Here is a 22,555-nt window from a genome sequence, read left to right as displayed (position 1 = left end):
GGGTCCATAGTTAGTAGCTAGATGGCTTTCTCTCTTTTTTTTCGATCTCAATACAATGTTCTCCCCCTCTCTCGTGGAGATCTATTTGATGTAATCTTCTTTTGCGGTGTGTTTGTTGAGACCGATGAATTGTGGGTTTATGATCAAGTTTATCTATGAACAATATTTGAATCTTCTCTGAATTCTTTTATGTATGATTGGTTATCTTTGCAAGTCTCTTCGAATTATAAGTTTGGTTTGGCCTACTATATTGATCTTTCTTGTAATGGGAGAAGTGCTTAGCTTTGGGTTCAATCTTGCGGTGTCCTTTCCCAGTGACAGTAGGGGCAGCAAGGCACGTATTGTATTGTTGCCATCGAGGATAACAAGATGAGGTTTTTATCATACTACATGAATTTATCCCTCTACATCATGTCATCTTGCTTAAGGCGTTACTCTGTTCTTATGAACTTAATACTCTAGATGCATGCTGGATAGCGGTTGATGTGTGGAGTAATAGTAGTAGATGCAGGCAGGAGTCGGTCTACTTGTCTCGGACGTGATGCCTATATACATGATTATACCTAGATATTCTCATAACTATGCTCAATTCTGTCAATTGCTCAACAGTTATTTGTGCACCCACCGTGAAATACTTATGCTCTTGAGAGAAGCCACTAGTGAAACCTATGGCCCCCGGGTCTATCTTCATCATATTAATCTTCCAACACTTAGTTATTTCCGTTGCTTTTTACTTTGCTTTTATTTCACTTTGCATCTTTATCATAAAAATACCAAAAAATTTATCCTATCATATCTATCAGATCTCACTCTGGTAAGTGAGCGTGTAGGGATTGACAACCCCTTACGCGTTGGTTGCGAGGATTTATTTGTTTTGTGTAGGTGCGAGGGACTCGCGTGTAGCCTCCTACTGGATTGATACCTTGGTTCTCAAAAACTGAGGGAAATACTTATGCTACTTTGCTGCATCACCCTTTCCTCTTCAAGGGAAAACCAACGCAGTGCTTAAGAGGTAGCATGCCACGGGGGCTGTAACCTCAAATGGGGCGTTGACCATCTCAGTAGTGACCCTGAGCGTATCTGGGGTCGGCTTGGTGGCTGCCTCCATCTTCTTGGAGCTCTCTGTCTCGTGGGGACCAGCCTCCCACGTCTGCTCCAATATCGGCAGATCTTTGCCTGGTTCTCCTTGGTCCATCATGAAACTGACGAATACTAGGAGACCACTAAAAGGATAACACAATCGCAATGACAATGAAACAAAAAAGAGAGTGAGGATCGGTTACTGCTTTGCAAAAGTTCTTTTTTTTCTCTGAACGAAAATATACCAACATCACGGATCCGCTTACCTTCCCTTCGGTGGGAGAGAAGAACAGTGGCAGATACGAGTGTTGCCTTTCTCGAAGACGGTGACGGAGAAGGGGATTCAGCAAAGAGTGAAATGATGGTTGCTTCGTCCGTCAAACTTAGATTGCGGGGAGGTGGGTTTTGTGATACGACGGCTCGTTACTGCCGCGCTACGACCGGGGTGACTCTTCGCCTGCATACCGCCTTCTAATTTGGTGGATGGCATTTGGGCCCGCGCTCTGCATGGCCCGCATGTCGATGAACAAAAGTATAACGGCATTCAGTGGAGGGAGACGTTTCGATGACCTAGGAGGAGCCAAAAAGCGGTATTGTATCCGCTGTACTAGTAGTAATTGTTTTTATGGGTAGCTGTAGAGTGACTCCACTGTACTAGTATTAATTGTTTCTCTAGGCCCAAGACAAAACAGCCCATCCACCCTAGTAAATAGTAAAATCAATTCAAAAGCCCATATATTTACTGAATGAGAGGCGCTACCCACACCCAGCATACCGCCCCCCAAAAAAACATGGGTGCTCTTCTTCCTCCTCACTCCCACCCACCTCACGTCAGCTCGCTCCACTCGTACCCCCAAATTCCTCACCTCACTCCTACAGAAAACCCCAGCTCCCCTTCAAATCCTTGAGCGCGACGCGACGCCCTCGAGGAAAATGGAGTCGGCTGACCCCAGCGCCAAGAAGATGAGGCTCCCGCCAGCAGTGACGCATGTTGTAGATCCCGCACCCGGCAGCGCGTGGAGAAGCGGCGACCCCGCCCCCACCGGATCCCTGGAACCCGTAGAATCTCGGGTGCCCCGCATCAGCGATCTCCCGGACGCCGTCCTTGGGGAGATCATCTCGCTTCTCCCCACCAAGGATTGCTGCCGCACCCAAGTCCTCTCAATTCGGTGGTACCCTCTATGGTGCGCCGTGCCCTTAATCTCGACTGTTATCAGCTATCTCTCTTCAATGATTTTGAAATCCCCAGAGCCATCATCTCCTCCCACCAGGGCTCCTTTCAAAGCCTCTGCATCCCGTCATGCTACCTAAGCAAGCATACCATGCCCTGCACGGTGGACGCCTGGCTGAAATCCCCTGAATTCACAGAACTACAGCTGCTTGAGTTCTACTATTCCCCTAGAAATCACATACCACATACCGAACGCCATGTACTTGTGCCCTCAGCACCGATGTCCATCTCGCGGTTTTCCTCCTCTCTCCACACCACCACTTTTGCATTGCGCTACCTACCAGACAATCTGGTACTAAACCTTCGACTCCCATTTCTCAAGAAACTTTCACTTGTGCGGGTTCGTATATCGGAGGCCTCATTGCACATCATCATCCACTCCAGTTGCCCTACCCTGGAGTGCTTGGTGCTTGTTTTCACAGTTAGAATCGGTTGTCTCCAAATAAAGTCGCCAAACCTTGTAAGAATTGGAATTTCTTTTGACGGACGGCAGCTCATCATCCAAGAAGCCCCTTCACTTCAAAGGTTGATCCTTGATTCTAGTTATTCACCATTGCAAATAACCGTCCTCTCTGCGCCTAAACTGGAGACCTTGGGTGTAATACATGATCTCTGTGCTCATTTCAATATGGTGTTTGGCTCCACAGTTCTTCAGGTACTTTATATTATCATCTACACTTGTAACCATAAGCTGCATTTTAAATTTCTGCGCATAAGTTATATATCATCTTGGAGTACACATTTTGTACTAATATTATGTTCTATGCTCAATGAAGAGTTTATCCATGGATGGCCTATCAATGGTGCTAGATTCTGTCAATATCTTATATCCAAATGAATAGTTTTGATCTGAACAAGATTATTGGCTTGCTGCAATGCTTTCCATGTCTGGAGAAGTTGTATATAAAGTTGATAATTTCACGCACATTGGAAGCCCGCATATAGTGTACTAGAATTAACCGTTCAGCTGTTGCTCTTTCGACACTCTTTTTTAGACCTTAACTGTTTTCAATCTTCATGTCGATTTAGGCAACATGACGGGGTAAGAAAGTTATAACCAATCGGTGGATTCGTAAGGATCGGGATTTTCTCACTTCTCATGAGATTCGATTGAAGACAATAACGCTAGAACGATATGTAGCCAACCGTGCAAACACTAGATTTGTCACATTCTTCCTGCTGAATGCGAGGTTACTATTGTCCATCAGGCTTAAGTTTATCAGCAGCATGGTTTTGACGGATGGGTATGTGGAAGAGCAAAAAAAGGAGTTTCAGGTGGGCAAAAGAGCTTCTGAACGTGCCGGGCTTCTATTTACAACATATAGTGGTCATAGTCCAGTAAATTTTACGACCCAGATGTTCATTCTATGGACCTGACCGATCCATTTGACTGTGACTGCCGAAAACAGTGCTGGAGTTAGATGTTGTTGCCCTTTTCAACCTGGGTTTTTTGTAAACCTGATGAACAATTAACCCTTGTGCTTTTGTACAGTTTGTAAGCTGGAGTTAGATGTTCTTGCCCTTTTCAACTTGGCTGTGACTGTCATATTTTCTTTGAAACAAGGCAAATGGCTTGCCAGTCATTTAATTTAGAGTGAAATATTGCAACTAAAAAATACCAACCAAGGGAAATAACATCACTCTCGCCGGCTGCTTGAGCTCACTGTGCATTACAGAAGCCAAGTGATTAGCCCCCACCAGCACCCACAAACTTATTTCGAACTAGCACATCAAATGGGCTGTAAATTTTCATAGGAAAGGCTACATGACCGTGACAGATTTGGATTCTGACATTTGGGACCCGCGAGGAAATAGCCTATCCAAGGTGGTGTCGACTTACTAGCCAGTCAACAAATGATTCTGCCTACCAGCCGTTGGATTGACATCCAACATCTGTCATGTATCTTCTATCTCTTGTCTTCTTCTTCCTCCAGCCACCCAAACCAAACCACCGTGTCGGCTCCGCCTGCTCCCGCCTCCCATGGCTGGCTACGCCTCTGCCGCCCTACTGTACGTACCCTCCAACGTTGGCCAGTCCCTCCCTCTATTCCCCACACGTCCTGTTATTCTCCGGTGACGTCAGCCTCGACACACACCCGCACCCGAACCAGTCAACCCTCGTACTCCCCTCCGCCTGCGAGTGGACCGACACATCTTCCACGGCTCCTGTTCGTTCCGTCCGAGGCCTCGCCGTCGTCCTCCGCCTTGCGGCCTTGGTTTGCTCGCCGTGCACGGTGTGCCGCCCTCTTGCGTTGTCAACGTCGTCAACAACCGAGAGGAACAAGGAGATGACTGTACGTGGAGAGGATGACAGTAGGGACCCACCAGCGTCATGGCAGTACGCAAGCAAGTGCCTCTATATTACAAGGCCAAAAATATGGTTTGTCCTAATGGTTGGACATCTGGGGCTCACGCCATTGTCAACGTAGTCAATAAACGAGAGAATTACACTACGAGCGGCTGACACTAGGGACCCAGCAGGTCGCGCAGTTTTTTTGAGGAACAAGCAGTTGTTATTTATACTAGTTTTAGCGATAGATCAGGGTAACAACGGGGCTTTGCGGGGGATGTGGCCCGTCTAGCCAGGGTTTTATCTATGTTTACCACATCATGAGCCCAGCTGTGTTTTTTTCTTGCTGAAAATGGCTAGCCCAGTTCTATTTTTTTAAGAAATACCCAAACGAGGCCTACTTGCTTTATCAGCCCAACTGGGCTGCAAATCTTTCAAGACGAGGAGAGTTTCATTCGGTTTGCCCAGAAATGGACTATACATTTTTTGAACACATCAAACCGGGAATTAGTTCCAATTTTTTATTACAAGATTTTAAATTCCATTGATTTTTATGCTTGGACAATTATTTGGATTTTATATTTACATAAATTATTTTTCAAAATAGTTTGAATGTGAATCGATATTTTGGGATTAAAAATAGTTGACCACACCGAAATATGCAAAATTTCGTATACTGTTTAACCGTGGCCACAATATGGGGTGTAATGCTAACAAAAAGAAGATGGGCTCCAAAAAAATTCTTAAGAATTAGCAAATGGGTTGTACATTATTAGAAATAATGGCAGATGGGTTGTATGCTGTTTTCCACAGATTTGAGGCTGAGTTGTGCGCCTACTACATGTTGACGCGTATGCTTTCCTAAAAAAAGGTTGACGCACAAGCAACGCCGTGTCAACTTAGTCAACACACGAGAGCAGTGACTGTTGGATGTCCATCCAACAGCTGTCGTGCTTCTTCAATCTCTGCTCTTCCTGCTCCAGCCGCTCAAACAAGCGCCGGCGAGACTGCCTGCTCCCTCCTCCCGCAGTCGGCTATGCTGCCGCGCAGGCCTCACCGCCCCATCGTACTCCCATCGCTGGCCTAGCCATCCCTCTACTCACCCACACCTGTTGTTATTCTCCGGGGACGGCAGACGAACCGGTAAACCCTCGTACTCCTTCGCGTGGGAAACAACTGTCGAGTCTTCCCTGGCTCCGTGTCGTTCCCTTCCTAGGCCTCACCATCGTCCGCCGCCCTGGTGCTCTCGACGCGGCCTGGTCAACGTGGTCAATGAATGACATCCATCGGAAGTGGACTGTACGTGGAGAGGCTGACAGCTGGGTCCACGGCCGCACGCAAGGAAATGCCTCCTTATTACGCGCAAAATAATGATTCCTCCGCCTAACAGCTAGGACCCACGGGAAGGGCTTCTGTATTTCACGAAAAAACATCCCCCCCCCCGCTGACAGGTCGAACCCACCAGCTATATCTTCGCATGCAAGGAAGTGCCTCCTTATTACGCACAAAAAATGAATACCCCCTGCTAGCTGGTGCCCACCATAGTGGGTGGCTGACTTGTGGGCCTACTAAGTTGACGGGGATGGAGGGCTTTGTCAACTTAGTCAATATGAACGACTCTAGCTCCAGTGACCGTACGATGTCCATCCAACGGCCATAGTGCTTCTTCAACCTCTGGTCTTCTTGCTCCAGCCGCCCAAAGCAGCGTCGGTCATGCTGCCTGCTCCTGCCTCCCGTGGCTGGCTGTGCTGCCGCGGAGGCCTCACCGCCCCCATACTAGTCCCACCACTGGCCAGGCCATCCCTCCAATCACCCACACCCCTTGTTATTCTGCGGCGACGGCAGCCTCATACCGGAGCCGAACCAGTGAACCCTCATACTCCTCTCCGCGTGGGCATCCACTGCCGCGTCTTCCCCGGCTCCGCGTCGTCCCCTTCTTAGGCCTCGCCATCGTCCACCGCCGTGGTGCTCTCGGCGCGGCATGGTCAATGTGGTCAACGATCGACTTCCATCGGAAGAGTACTGTACATCGAGAGGCTGACAGCTGGGTCCACGGCAGCCGCAAGGAAGTGCCTCCTTATTACGCGGAAAATTATTATTCCTCCACCTGACAGCAGGGACCCACCGGACGGGCCACCGTACTTCGCGAAAAAACGTCCCCCCCCCCCCGCTGTTAGCTCGGACCCACTGGAAGTGCCTCCTTATTACGCACAAAAAAATGAATACCCCCTGCTAGTTGGGACCCACCTTGGCCGGAGGCTGACTTATGGGCCTACTAAGTTGACGGGGACGGAGTCAACTTAGTCAATATGAACAATTCTAGGTCCAGTGACCGTACGATGTCCATCCAACGGCCGTAGTGCTTCTTCAACCTCTGGTCTTCTTGCTCCAGCCGCCCAAAGCAGCGCCGGTCGTGCCGCATGCTCCTGCCTCCCGTGGCCGGCTGTGCTGTCGCGGAGGCCTCACCACCCCCTACTATTCCCACCGCTAGCCAGGCCCTGCGGCGACGGCAGCCTCACACCGCAGCCGAACCAGTGAACCCTCGTACTCCTCTCCGCGTGGGCTTCCACTGTCACGTCTTCCCCGGCTCCGCATCGTCCCCTTCCTAGGCCTCGCCGTCGTCCACCGCCCTGGTGCTCTCGGCGCGGCGTGGTCAACGTGGTCAAGGAACGACTTCGATCGGAAGAGTACTATACGTGGAGAGGCTGACAGCTGGGTCCACGGCGACCGCAAGGAAGTGCCTCCTTATTACGCGCAAAATAATTATTCCTCCACCTGACAGCAGGGACCCAACGGACGGGCCACCGTATTTCGTGAAAAAATGTTTCCCCCTGACTGCTGGGACCCACCAGCTACAACTTCGCACGCAAGGAAGTGCGTTCGGGCAAAAAAAACGATTCGCCCCCTTGACTGTTGGGACCCACTAGCTACACCTTCGCACGGAAGGAAGTGCCTGACAATCGGGACCCACCTGGTCGAAGCGTACGTAGGATTGTCATTCTAGTCGCGAACGTGTACGTACATACTGGTCGATGTAGAGGCGCGCATGTGTCGTAGTAGAGGCGCGCACGTAGCATGTACACGTACGTACATCGGTCAGTGTGCAAGAAAGAAAATACGGCCACGTACGTACATATGGGCGGGGTCTCGAACGCCTACTTGCGCATACGTATGGCCAGGGCTCGTGTACATGGCTGGGTCAGAACGGAGAAACAGCGTCGTCGTCGTGTTCATGGGGAGGCAATGGAATGGGTCATGTTCATCGCGAGGCAACGAAATGCGTGGGAGCCAACCGTCTTGGATGGAACAGCCGATGGAAACGAGGCCTGGCGTACCGCAGAACGGAGGAAACAGCCTTCCTTGCGTGCAGTCTCGATGGAGGTAATACCCTACTTCCTGCTTGATTGATCTTGATGATATGAGTATTACAAGAGTTGATCTACCACGAGATCGTAGAGGCTAAACCCTAGAAGCTAGCCTATGATTATGATTGTCTTTGTCCTACGGACTAAACCCTCCGGTTTATATAGAGACGGAGGGGGCTAGGGTTACACAGAGTCGGTTACAAGGGAGGAGATCTACACATCCAAATTGCCAAGCTTGCCTTCCACGCAAAGGAGAGTCCCACCCGGACACGGGACGAAGTCTTCAATCTTGTATCTTCATAGTCCAACAGTCCGGCCAAAGTATATAGTCCGGCTGTCCGAGGACCCCCTAATCCAGGACTCCCTCAGTAGCCCCTGAACCAGGCTTCAATGACGATGAGTCCGGCGCGCAGATTGTCTTCGGCATTGCAAGGCGGGTTCCTCCTCCGAATACTCCATAGAAGATTTTGAACACAAGGATCGTGTCCGGCTCTACAAAACAAATTCCACATACCATCGTAGAGAGTATAATATTCCACAAATCTAATCTGCTGACAACTTTTCATAACGTGACATCTTGCCGTGGTCCGGTCATTACGAACCGTTTTTGCCAGCCTGCCACTGCACGTGTTGTGAGGCAGTTTTCTTGGCACGTCTTGTCGAAGCAGAGATCGTGTCCCCTTATCACAGGATTCTCATCAATACGGGTGTGGGTAACCCAATCATGCCTGCTGGTATGACTCCTCGATTTTAGGCAAGTTCCAAACGGCCACGCGGAGGACGCTTGATATTCACCCTCTTTATAAAGGGGCCAAGGCCTGTCCTTTTCTTCTCGCGCTCGATCCTTCCCTTCCCCCACCTCAAATTCCAACACCCAAGGCTCAGGCTAAGCGCTTCAGACCTTCAATCATGTCTGGATCCAACCTTCAAGGCCGGTGGATGGCCTCCTCTGTCACAGTGGAGGACATCAAGAAGCTAAGAGAAGCCAGGTATCTGACCGCCGAAATCTCGCACAGGCTGCCTGCTCAAGGGCAGGTCATCCCCAGTCCCGAACCCAACGAGAGTGTCGTATTTGTTTCCCACTTCCTTTGAGGGCTAGGCTTTAGTCTTGATCCCTTTGTTAGAGGGCTTATGTTCTATTATGGGCTCGATTTCCATGATCTAGCTCCAGATTCCATCCTTCACGTCTCGTTGTTTATCGTCGTGTGTGAGGCCTTCCTCTGCATCACCCCGCACTTTGGCTTATGGCTTAAGACCTTCAATGTGAAGCCGAAGATGATCGATGGGCGACATGCAGAATGCGGAGGTGCCATAATAAGCAAAGGCGCCGATGCTCCATGGCCGAAGGGTTCCTTCCCGGAGATGTCAAACTTATGCCTGCGTGAGTGGTTTTACATCACAGCCCCCCGAAGTACTAAGTGGGTAGCTGCCCCCGCCTTTCGTTCGGGCCCCCCGCCACAACTGGCGTCATGGGTCAACAAGGGGCTGGACTGGGGGCCAGTTAATGACGTGCCGACATTGCAGAGTCGCATCCGAGATCTCCTCAAGGGAGATGTCAGCCTTGTCAAGGTAATGCAAGTCATGCTAGTTCGTCGGGTCCTGCCATGCCAACGTCGACCTCTCCGTATGTGGGAGTTCAACCCGGAAGGACCACGAACTATTCAGCAATTCTTCGGCGTGACGCTCGAAGAGATGTATGGATTGTTCTTCGGATCACGAATAAAGTGTCCGGACACCACCGAGGATGCGGGTCTAAACTGCAATCGTCCAGATACCCATGTAAGTAATTCTGCGGCCGAACACGCTGTCTTTTCATTTGTCACAACATCATTCTGAAAAAATCGCTCTTGGCCAGGACTGGATAAGAAAGGCGAAGATGATCAGGTGTTCGGCCCCCCTTCCCGAAGGCTCACCGGATCCTGCACTAGCCAGGATGCTTGAGCATGCACCTTATCAAGTGCCATCAGGGGAAGATAAAGGGAGGAATAAAGAAGCCGAAAGCGGGCCTCACGCATTACTCATCCAAACCGGGGGAATTAGTGTCTCCGCGAAGGAGGATAATCGGGGAGGAGAATCTAAAATTCCCTCTCCCCAAGGAAGGAAAAGGACCGCCTCTGAAGACTTGGAAACGAGGGTTTCCAAACGAGGGAAGAAACCTTCATCAGGGGGCCCTGCCCCGGGGGGCGTCCTTACCGCACCGTGCCCGCAAGGGGGTGAGCCCTCCACCGAGGTGTAAGTGAACAAGAGTACTTTTGGTAAATATATCCTGCTTCATCTCCGAGGACAATAACCGAGACGTATGTCTTGCAGTTCGGATCGTAGCCCTTCTCGACAGAGTTCGTCTTCAGGGGATCTTCTTCCGGAGATGATGGAGAGCGAAACGCCTCCCCTGTCTCCCCACCTCATGAGGCAGATGACCCTGAGGTGTCGTCACGGAGGATTTCTCCTGATCCGCCAAGGCCAGAAGCTAACCCTTCGGCCACCCGAAGTCTGGAGTATTCGGCTCCTAAGGAGAGCAACAGAAAGAGTCCGGGACTGTCCGGTGCACGACCGGACGCACTGATGGGTCTTCTGGAGCAAGCGGCTGTCTCAGAGGCGCATCATACTTTAATGGGTACGGTGGTTGAGAGGATTTCATCCGCAAAAAGTGGGTTGCATGAAGCTTTTAGGAGCCTGCTAAGAGGCTTTGAGGTACGCAAAGTAATATATATATATATTTTTTGACGGTACCGCACACGCTAGGTGTTCCCTATACAGATAGTAGCCCCTGAGACTCTGGTTGCTGTCCAGAGGCGGCAAACCGAGGATCATAGTCCCAGGTAATGATCACGCTGCTTGCAGGCGGCTGAGGGTCCGGTGGCTGGCCGGACTGGTGAGTTTGCCGAACTGAGGCGGCAGCTTGATGCGGCAGATGCCGACATCGTGCTTGTTAACAAGCGGCTTGACGAGGCACAGGGTATGTATTTTCCGGTGGTCAACAGATATTAAGAGGAGCATGATGCTAGTATCTATAATATGCTGTGACTGCAGATGGAGCTGCCGCCGTGGAGACACTTTGGGCGGAGCTTGCCCGAGCCAAGGAACAAGCCAGGACAAGTGATGTGGCCGCCCTAAAGGCGGCCGAAGAGTTAAGAGCCGAACAGGCTGCTCATCGCCAGAGCGAAGATAAAATAGCCAAGATGGCTATTGAGCTGAAGGATGCCGCCGGCCGGTACGAGCTTCTTGAAAAGGAAAGCCAAGGAAACCCGCTCTAAAATCAGAGCGGCAAAGGAGGAGCTTCGTCAAGCCGGAGATATCACGGCTGGGAAGCCCTTTTTGTTGCGAACAAAGTTCGGAGATCCGAAGTATTCCCCTCTGGATCAATTATGGAGTGCTGCAGATGCCTACTTGGACTTGGCAACGAGTGCTGCTGATGCGACTGAGTTTCTCAAAGATCAGAAAGATCATGAAGTGGAAGGGTTGTTCTGGTCGCTGTTCAGTGCTCCCACGCGTCCGCTGCTGTTAAATGAACAAATAGTCGAGTGGGCTGAGCACCATAGATTGTCCGGACTTGCCATGAGGTCTGTCGTGGATCATCTTTGGCCGGAGGTACCAAGGCCGAATAGTTATTTTGGTTTAGTGCAATGATTCCTTGGTGTTGTGCCGCATATCGACGCTATAAAGAGGTCGGCGTGCATAGAGGGTGCGCGGATGGCTCTTGCCCGTGTTAAGACGTGCTGGGCAGAGATGAGCCACCGCTATTGCAACCCAGGATCCGGCCGTAGGCCAGGTCTCGGCCGAGCACTATTTTGAAGAAGTCCTAGAAGGTGCTCGTTTAATAGAGGCTCAGTGCTCGAAGAGTATCATGTTCGAGTGACATGTATCCCAATTGTAAAAACAATGCTATTTGGATTATAAAGGCTGTGTTGTACTTTTGCCCGAAAGTATTATGATGCCTCCTGTGCGGCTGTTTATGTATGTATATAACCTGAAAGTTTGCAGTGGTCGGCTTTAGCCCCCACGCATAATGCGGGGGTGTTCAGAAAAGCACGTATTCGCACTTGATCCAACGTCTTGGTCCATTAAGGAGGTGATAGCGCGGAGAACAAGGCAATCAGACTATATTGCTTTAACACTTTCACTTAGCCATAGGAGTTTGACGGTGGGGCTACTATATAGCCCCTTTTACTTCCGCGCTCATCCAAATACGGGGTGCGTACATACATGACCGGGAAACTGGCCCTTTGTTAATGCGGAGGAATCACGAAGATTCCGCTGAGTCATCGAGTGGTTGACCAGTCTCGCGCTTTATCATGACAGTCAGTTTTCGGCTTTCTCTACTGAGGTGCTCATCCAGATGAACCAGGGCACAATCGCAGTTGTTCTCCCGGTGCCACCTTAGCCGATAGAGCGGAACGTAAGGTAGCAAAACACGGGAGCCGGGCAAACCCAACTATTGACCAAAGACATGATTCGTAGCTGATGCATATAAGGCCAAACTCGCGACGCCGAACACTCCCTAAGGTATTCGGACTTTACAACGTATACTGGGCTGAGTAACGCCCTTGATAATGAGCCCTGAATTTCCAGCTACGTGCATTAGTCTGACGTGACGAAATGCCAATAACGCCAGCATCCCTCTTGGTTATGTTGAGTATCCGGAGGGTGTGAAGCAACAAGAGACAGTAAAAAAGGTTTACACAGGGTCTTAATCTAAAAAGAAACCTTTGAACGAGGCCCTGCTGCACGTCTGCGCCTATGTCTCCGTTGTGCCGTATCTTGGAAGGGTGTAGCACGATGATCATCTGTAAGAGAGAAAAGCCCAGGTGAAAGTTTTCGTGCGAAAAATTGGTTATTCTTAATAAACCATTAAAATTCAATCTAAATAAGGTCAAGCCGAACTGTAGTCCTTTTTACATGCGGGAAGCCCCTAGCACCACCTATGGGGGTATATCCATCGACCCAATCTCAGGTTTATCCGAGCTGTTACAGCTAGTGGTGCGCCGGACCCGTCTAGCTGTGTCCGCGGTCTTTACGACCGATCATTTATTCTGGTTGGAGAGGCCGTTCAGTGTTCGGCTGCTAGAGCCGCCACACATTCTTCCGCACGTAAGGAACACTCTGTGTTTCCACTAACTATGATGATGCCACGTGGACCGGGCATCTTAAGCTTAAGATAAGCGTAATGCGGTACTGCATTAAAACGAGCGAAGGCCGTTCTTCCGAGTTGTGCGTGATAGCCGCTTCGGAATGGAGCGATGTCGAAGGTTAACTTTTCGCTTCGGAAGTTGTCGGCAGAACCGAATACAACCTCTAGTACTAGAGAGCCTGTGCAGCGGGCCTCTAGGCCTGGTATTACTCCTTTAAAGGTAGTATTGCTTTGGCTGATTCTTGTCGGGTCTATCCCCATTTTGTGGACTGTGTCCTGATATATTAGATTAAGACTACTGCCGCCGTCCATAAGGACTCGTGTGAGGTGAAATCCGTCAATGATGGGGTCAAGGACCAATGCGGCAGAACCACCATGACGGATACTGGTGGGGTGGTCCCTGCAATCGAACGTGATCGGACAAGAAGACCATGGGTTGAACTTTGGGGCAACTGGCTCCATCGCATAGACGTCCCTTAGTGCACGCTTCCGTTCCCGCTTGGGAATATGGGTTGCGTATATCATGTTCACCGCTTTCACTTGGGGAGGAAATTTCTTTTGTCCTCCTGTGTTCGGTGGCCGGGGCTCCTCCTCGTCGTCACTATGCAGCCCCTTTTCCTTGTTTTCGGCATTCAACTTGTCGGCCTGCTTGAACACCCAACATTCTCTGTTGGTGTGGTTGGCTGGTTTATCGGGGGTGCCGTAAATTTGACACGAGTGATCGAGTATGCGGTCCAAACTGGACGGGCCCGGATTGCTTCTTTTGAACGGCTTTTTTCGCTGATCGGATTTAGAGCCACTGAATCCGGCATTAACTGCCGTGTCTTCGGCGTTGTCACCGTTGTTGCAGCGCTTGTGTCTGTTGCGACGTGGCCTGCCGTTGCTATCTTTGGCATCTGAATTGCTAGGGTTTCTTGATGTGTTGTTGCTGCGAGCCAGCCAGCTGTCCTCGCCCGCACAAAAGCGGGTCATGAGTGTCATGAGGGCTGTCATGGACTTCGGCTTCTTTTGGCCGAGGTGTTGGGCGAGCCACTCGTCGCGGATGTTATGCTTGAATGCCACTAAGGCCTCAGCATCTAGACAGTCGACAATTTGGTTCTTTTTAGTTAGGAACCGAGTCCAGAATTTCCTGGCTGATTCCCCCGGCTATTGGGTTATGTGACTCAAGTCATCGGCATCCGGTGGTCGCACATAAGTGTCGTGGAAGTTGTCAAGGAATGCGTCTTCCAAATTCTCCCAACTGCCAATGGAGTTTGCCAGCAGGCTATTCAGCCAATGCCGAGCCGGCCCATTGAGTTTTAGTGGGAGGTACTTGATGGCATGTAGATCGTCACTGCGGTCCATGTGGATGTGGAGGAGGAAATCTTCAATCCATACCACAGGGTCTGTTGTACCATCATATGATTCAATGTTCACGGGTTTAAAACCTTCTGGGAATTCGTGATCCATTACTTCGTCAGTGAAGCATAGTGGGTGTCCGGCGTCTCTGTGCCGGGCTATGTCATGACGCAGTTCATACGAGTCTTGTCTACTGTATTCGGCTCTGCCGGATTTGCTTTTAGTATATCCGGCGTGACGGTCGTCGTCACGCGTTGGGGCGCGCCCCCGTGATCCGTAGATCGATCTTGCATGTCCTGCTTTGTTTTCCAATACGTCTCGCAGGTCCTGCGTGTTACCCCGGGACTTGGTATTTTTGTTTAACTGGCGACGGGGTGCGGGCTGGACTTTGGCCTGATATGCCGCTTTGTCTCGGCCAAGAGGTGGCCGGTCAGCCGCATCATACGCTGGAAGCGTAGGCTTTAATGCTTCCTCCTCGAGTTGGGGTAGCAACCTGCGCTTTGGGTAACATTTGGTTGGGCGCTCAAGTTCGTATTCCTCGGCCACCAAGATCTCAGTCCATCTATATGCTAGCAGATCTTGGTCAGCTTGAAGTTGTTGTTGCTTTTTCTTCAGGCTTTTTGCTGTGGCTATAAGCCGGCGCTTGAAACGCTCATGTTCGACGGGATCCTCAGGCACGATAAATTCTTCATCGCCGAGGCTCACCTCATCTTCGGAGAGAGGCATGTAATTGTCATCCTCTGATTCTTCGTCTGCTGCCTGTTCCTTAGGGCTAGCTTGCCCATCCTCCCGCTCGAAGCCTGGCTGGAGGGGATTGTCTTCGTCTTCGGCACTATCCGCGGCGTTATTGTCTATTGTGCCGGTATCGCTGCTTTTGCTATGGCGGGGCTTAGAGCGGCGCCGATGACGCTGGTGCATAGATTGCTTCTCGAGGGGATTATCCTCCGTTGCCTTATTGCCATCGCTTTATGTGGGGGTGTCCACCATGTATATATCATATGATGAGGTGGCAGTCCAGCGCCCTATGGGCGGTGGTTCCTGTTCTTCTGCTGCATCGTCGTCCATACCGTCGATGTCTTCGGAGCCGAAATCGAGCATGTGGGTTAAGTCGTCGACAGTGGCTATTAAGTGGGTGGTGGGTGGGGAACGAATTTCTTCGTCGTCCGCTTCCCACTCGAGCCGGGCATAGTTCTGCCAAGGGCCTCCTGACAAGGAGAGAGACCTTAATGAATTCAGTGTTGGGAATCGTAGCATAATTTTAATTTTTTCCTACGCTCACCAAGATGCATCTATGGAGTGTACTAGCAACGAGGGGAAGGGAGTGCATCTACATACCCTTGTAGATCGCGAGCGGAAGCGTTCCAATGAACGTGGATGACGGAGTCGTACTCGCCGTGATCCAAATCACCGATGATCGAGTGCCGAACGGACGGCACCTCCGCGTTCAACACACGTACGGTGCAGCGACGTCTCCTCCTTCTTGATCCAGCAAGGGGGAAGGAGAGGTTGATGGAGATCCAACAGCACGACGGCGTGGTAGTGGATGTAGCGGCTCTCCGGCAGGGCTTCGCCGAGCTTCTGCGAGAGAGAGAGAGAGAGAGAGAGAGAGGTGTTGCAGGGGAGGAGGGAGGCGCCCAAGGCTGTAGTTTGCTGCCCTCCCTCCCCCCACTATTTATAGGACCCCTCGGGGGGGGGGCAGCACTTGGGAGATCAGATCTCCAAGGGGGGCGGCGGCCAAGTGGGGGGGAAGGGGTGCCTTGCCCCCCAAGGCAAGGGGGAAGCTCCCCCCCAGGGTTCCCAACCCTAGGCGCATGGGGGGAGGCCCAAGGGGGGCGCCCCAGCCCATTAAGGGCTGGTTCCCTTCCACTTTCAGCCCACGGGGCCCTCTGGGATAGGTGGCCCCACCCGGTGGACCCCCGGGACCCTTCCGGTGGTCCCGGTACAATACCGGTAACCCCCGAAACTTTCTCGGTGGCCGAAACTTGACTTCCTATATATAATTCTTCACCTCCGGACCATTCTGGAACCTCTCGTGACGTCCGGGATCTCATCCAGGACTCCGAACAACTTTCGGGTTTCCGCATACATATATCTCTACAACCCTAGCGTCACCGGACCTTAAGTGTGTAGACCCTACGGGTTCGGGAGACATGCAGACATGACCGAGACGCCTCTCCAGTCAATAACCAACAGCGGGATCTGGATACCCATGTTGGCTCCCACATGTTCCACGATGATCTCATCGGATGAACCACGGTGTCGAGGATTCAATCAATCCGTATGCAATTCCCTTTGTCAATCGGTATGTTACTTGCCCGAGATTCGATCGTCGGTATCCCAATACCTTGTTCAATCTCGTTACCGGCAAGTCTCTTTACTCGTACCGCAATGCATGATCCCATGACTAACGCCTTAGTCACATTGAGCTCATTATGATGATGCATTACCGAGTGGGCCCAGAGATACCTCTCCGTCACACGGAGTGACAAATCCCAGTCTCGATCCGTGCCAACCCAACAGACACTTGAGGAGATACCCGTAATGCACCTTTATAGTCACCCAGTTACGTTGTGACGTTTGGCACACCGAAAGCACTCCTACGGTATCCGGGAGTTGCACGATCTCATGGTCTAAGGAAAAGATACTTGACATTGGAAAAGCTCTAGCAAACGAAACTACACGATCTTTTATGCTATGCTTAGGATTGGGTCTTGTCCATCACATCATTCTCCTAATGATGTGATCCCGTTATCAATGACATCCAATGTCCATAGTCAGGAAACCATGACTATCTGTTGATTAATGAGCTAGTCAACTAGAGGGTTACTAGGGACACGTTGTGGTCTATGTATTCACACATGTATTATGATTTCCGGACAATACAATTATAGCATGAACAATAGACAATTACCATGAACAAAGAAATATAATAATAACCATTTATTATTGCCTCTAGGGCATATTTCCAACATTCAGCACCTCGCCCAGGGGCGAGTGCTGAAAGATATCCGCGGAGGAAAACTCCATGATCGGCGCCCAATCAGATTCTATAGGCACGGACGCAGGTGGTTTGGAGCCTGTGGTCGGGGACGAATCCAAGGGTCCGGCAACACAGGTCTCGTAGGAGGTGAAGTCAGTATTCGGCTCTATCGCCGCTAAGTGTGCGGCCTCCGTGGCGGGGTCCATCCACCCGTCCTCGGATGGCGCAATCTGCTCCGGATTGAGGGCCGGAGTAGCCACAGGTGTGATCTCCCGAACACTGTCCGACGGCAGAGCTAAGTCATGCTCATCGTGACTGTGCGGCGCACCTGACATGGGCTCGAATCCATCAAAGATCAAGTCTCCGCGGATGTCGGCGGTATAGTTTAAGTTACCAAACCTGACCTGACGGCTAGGGGCGTAGCTCTCGATCTGCTCTAGATGGCCAAGCGAGTTGGCCCGCAGTACGAAGCCGCCGAACACAAAGATATGTCCGGGGAGAAAAACCTCACCCTGGATCGCAGCGTTGCCGATGATTGAAGGAGCCATCAAGCCTTTATCGCGACGGCATAGTGGAACTCTCAATGAAAGCTCCAATGTCGGTGTCAAAACCAGCGGATCTCAGGTAGGGGGTCCCGAACTGTGCGTCTAAGGCAGATGGTAACAGGAGGCAGGGGACACAATGTTTACCCAGGTTCGGGCCCTCTCGATGGAGGTAATACCCTACTTCCTGCTTGATTGATCCTTATGATCTGAGTATTACAAGAGTTGATCTACCATGAGATCGTAGAGGCTAGACCCTAGAAGCTAGCCTATGATTATGATTGTTGTTGTCCTATGGACTAAACCCTCCAGTTTATATAGACACCGGATGGGGCTAGGGTTACACAGAGTCGGTTACAAGGGAGGAGATCTACACATCCGAATTGCCAAGCTTGCCTTCCACGCAAAGGAGAGTCCCACCCGGACACAGGACGAAGTCTTCAATCTTGTATCTTCATAGTCCAACAGTCCAGCCAAAGTATATAGTCTGGCTGTCCGAGGACCCCCTAATCCAGGACTCCCTCAACGGGACTCCACATGATACTGTTCATCTCCACCGTCGACCCCCTCCAGCCTCCACGGGCTACTGTTCATCCACTGTCGACCTCCTCCAGCCTCCACCTGCGACTGTTCATCCACGGGCTCCTGTTCATCCAGCCTCCACCACGCGCTACTCCACCGGCAAATGTTCAACCAGCCCTCTCTACGGGCTCCTGTTCAACCACCCCTCCACGGGCTACTTTTCATCCAGCCCTCCACCATCTACTGTTCATCCAGCCCTCCACGGGGTTGTCCTGTTCATCCGGCCCTCCACGGGGTCCTGTTCATCCAGCCCCAACCGGCTCGATCGATCGGGGTCCTGTTCATCCAGAGGCAACACCACGGGGTCCTGTTCATCCACCCCCACCGGGAACTGTTCATCCAACCCCCCAGCAACGCTCACTGTTCATCCAGAGGCAACATCGACCGGCTTCAGTTAGCAGCAGTAGCGAAGGAATCGCTCGATCGGGTTCAGTTAACAGCCATCGATCGATCGCTCGGGTTCAGTAATGCCTAGCCTGCAGTGCAATCGCTCGGGTTCAGTAGGCGAACGCCTCGCTCGGGTTCAGTTAGAGCCCAACGCCTCGCACCCACGCGCGTGCGTGTATGAGAGAAACGCGCAAACCTCCATGCATCGCTCGGCCCCGACCACCCACCGTAACCGAGAACACCCCGATATTTTCCTCGCCCTCGCTTCTACCACGGTTTTTTTCGTCATGGACAGCCCAAAGAATGTCATGTAGCTGCGTCTCCGGCCCGCCCAGGACAAAAAGCCCATTTTATGTCATGATTTTTTTGTCATAGAAGTAGGAGCCCACCACATCTATGATGATACCGGGTTTTGTCACAATTATCGTCATAGAAGTGTCATAAGTATGACAGAATTTTTTTCGTTCAGCCCAAAATGTCACGGATGTGTCTTTTTTTGTAGTGATATTTGATTGGGAGGAGGGAGATGATGACTCTCAACATATCATCGGGGAGGCTGCTGATTAAGTCTAGGCCTGCTGGAGTCGCTTGCGGTTCTAGCTCGCCTCGCCTCCGCTTGTTGGCAGCCCCGTCCTCCACCTCTGGAGTCTCCTTATCAGTGGCGCTTTCTGATAGAAATGGGAGTACAGGGAATATTTAGTTAAAATAGGGGAATAGAAAAGTGTATTGGTAACTAGAAGTTATTATGTAGGAATATAGTAAGAAAAGGGAATAACAATTGGTTGCTTAAATACTACACAATTCATTTGACATTGCTAGGTAAGTCAACATATGCAGATAGTTGAAAAGAAAACTTACTTCGAACAAAGTCTGGATGGATGATTTTGTCGGGGAAGTTAGCATATATCTCATGACCAGGCCCTTTTATGTGCAGTGCAATTTTAGTGCCAGCTTTCAGTACATAAAACTTTGCAATTTCATTCCAAAAGCCAGTGCCAAAATAGGAGTCACCACGTTCATAATGTCTTACAGTAGCAACGATTGTAAATCCATGGTTTGTGTGCAGTATGACATCCGTGGAGCCTTGATCTATGTAAAGGGAAAAATTGTGCACTACATAATCTCTTGCATAGCGAGGGATGTTCTGCAGAAAATGGTAGGATTGTTAAAGAAAATATGGTAACATGCAAATATGGGCCCAAATTGAAAGAACTGTACAGAAGTTGAAATCGAAGGACAAAAATCTATAATTAAACGGATAGGGTAAACATGATGTCATGGAAAAATGAGAGTAATCGAAAGAATAATACATCATTAATTTGCCTAATATAGAAATACTAGGGGGGAATCCCCTTTGACGTATATGGTGCATGTGGCACCTTTTATCCAAATGTAGAATATTTAGAATATGTTCAGGAAAGTAGGCCATGCCAACCGATTTAGGGTGAGATTGAACATACCGCGCGTGTCCTCAATTTATCTGGTACGGAGAGATGGAATCTCTGGCGGTGATCGCAAAGTCCTGAAGTGTCGGCGCACGGTACATTCTGTGAATGAAAGAAAACCCTCAAATCAGCTCGAATAAAAATGAATTCACGGGGATTTCCGCCGGGTGATTAAAGGAGGCAGATGAACTAGGATAAGAGATGAGATAATATCTCGTTAAATTAGTTACCTTGTTGTCCATGAGAAAGAACCCTCAGTACGGCAGATTCCCCACCCGAGCGGAGCTGGGTCGACCGCAAGTAGCGTCGAGAAAGTCGATGGCGATAGGCAGCAACAAGCGGAAGTGGCGAAATGCGGTGGGCTTTGCCGGCAGCCTGGCGGCGGCGGCAGGCGTCGAGCTAAGTGTTTACCACCACGATAGGCGGTTCCATGGCATAGATGTGGAGGAGCTTGTGCAAGTGTGAATGGGAAACGTACCGGAGGGGCCGAGGGAGTGGCGGGCGGGGTGAGGGTTTTTGTGACGTGGGGATGGTGAGGGTTTTCTTTTTTCTTTTTTGAATTGGTTGGTGAGGGTTTTCTGTCCCACAAAGAATTTTGGGGGCGATGGTTTGCTAGAGCGAACCGTGTGTGATTGACGCAGCAGGCAAAATGAAAGTCATTGCACACGGCTCCAATTTTGAGAACCGTGTGTGATTGACGTACTACCTCCGTCCTGGTTTTTTGGTCCCCCGTTGTAATTTTTACCAAAATTTGGCGAAATATTTAACATACTCAGACATAGATAATAAGCGTACACGTACATAAGCATAGTTCAACCATAAGTACATAGTTCAACCGTCATTAAGCATACTCAAGCGTACATAGTTCGATCCATCCCACATCTCATCTCACATGCGGCTGGCACAATCCTGAAGCTTCTCCAGGTACTCGGCGTACGCGCCGTGCGCCACCCTGCGAGAATACTTCTGCTTGAAGGAGCCAACGGCCCGCCTCTTGCATGCGCCAGAACACTTAGATACGCGTCATGAAGCTTGTGGTTGCAAAATGGGCATCCATAGCCGTAGTTCCAGGTCCTAATACGCCGGTTATGCATTCCCGCATAAAGCTCCCTTAGGATTCGCCTCTTGTACCTCCTCTGGGCATCTTCATCCTCGCTGTCCACATCATAAGACAACACCTATACAAATAGTAAAACAAATTTGGCATCAAATCACTGATTACATGCCGTGAAGTAGGATTAGGAATTTATGGCTATTTATTTATACATATCCAGAGATTATGGTTCGATTTTTAAGCACAATCATCTATGTACAGACCAATCTTGAAGAAAATAATGGCACAAACATATGTAGCTCATTCAAAATCAATTGTCAAGTCCTGGCTAGGAATTATTAGCACGAACACTAACCCTAGTCGGATTACTAGCAGAAATCATTTGCACAGATGAAACAACTAATCACTTATCACCTGTACCATTCAAACAATCAATACACTACACGGATCTAACGAAACTTACTCATATTTCATGGATTGGGAGAACATAACCACATGATTTCTATTCCAAAAAGGGGGAGGCAGGAGTAATGAGAGAAACCCTATGATCTATTTGACACATAAATGGGTATAGATGACTAACCAGCTGTCCGTCGTCGTCGGAGTCGTCGCCGGAGTGGTCGTCGGAGTCGTCGCCAGAGTGGTCGTCGGAGTCGGTGTGGAACTCCACCTCGAGCTGTGGAAGCTCGACGCCGTCGACGACGTCAGGGTGCAGCGATAACTCGCCGGCGGTGACGGCAACCTCTATCTCCATCTCCACGCCGTGCTCCGGTGCTTTAGCAGCCCCGGCGTCGCCACTCCCTTCGATGGGGCGCTTCGGCGACATCCTCGTACACTGACGGCTTTGAGGACTGAGAGTGGCGTCGAGGATGCAAGCGGAGAGAGAGGGTTGTATGGGCGTAGCAAGGATGGGGGGTGCGGCCGCTCGGGCGCACCATTAATATGGAGTTGTGGGAGAGAAGCGGGCAGCGGTCAAACCAATGGCTCGCCTCCCGGTGAGCCTGCGCACCGGACTGCTGGCATGCCTACCAAAGTTACACACAGCTACTCGCACGCCTCCCGATGACACTGCACAGCGAGCACGCCTTCATGAATTCACACACCTGCACGCACGCCTCCCCGTTTGCCTGCCC

This window comes from Aegilops tauschii, chromosome 2 (assembly GCF_002575655.3).
Source record: "Aegilops tauschii subsp. strangulata cultivar AL8/78 chromosome 2, Aet v6.0, whole genome shotgun sequence".
NCBI lineage: Eukaryota > Viridiplantae > Streptophyta > Magnoliopsida > Poales > Poaceae > Aegilops > Aegilops tauschii.
The sequence above is the reverse complement of the archived record's forward strand: the minus strand, read 5'-3'. Positions refer to the sequence as shown.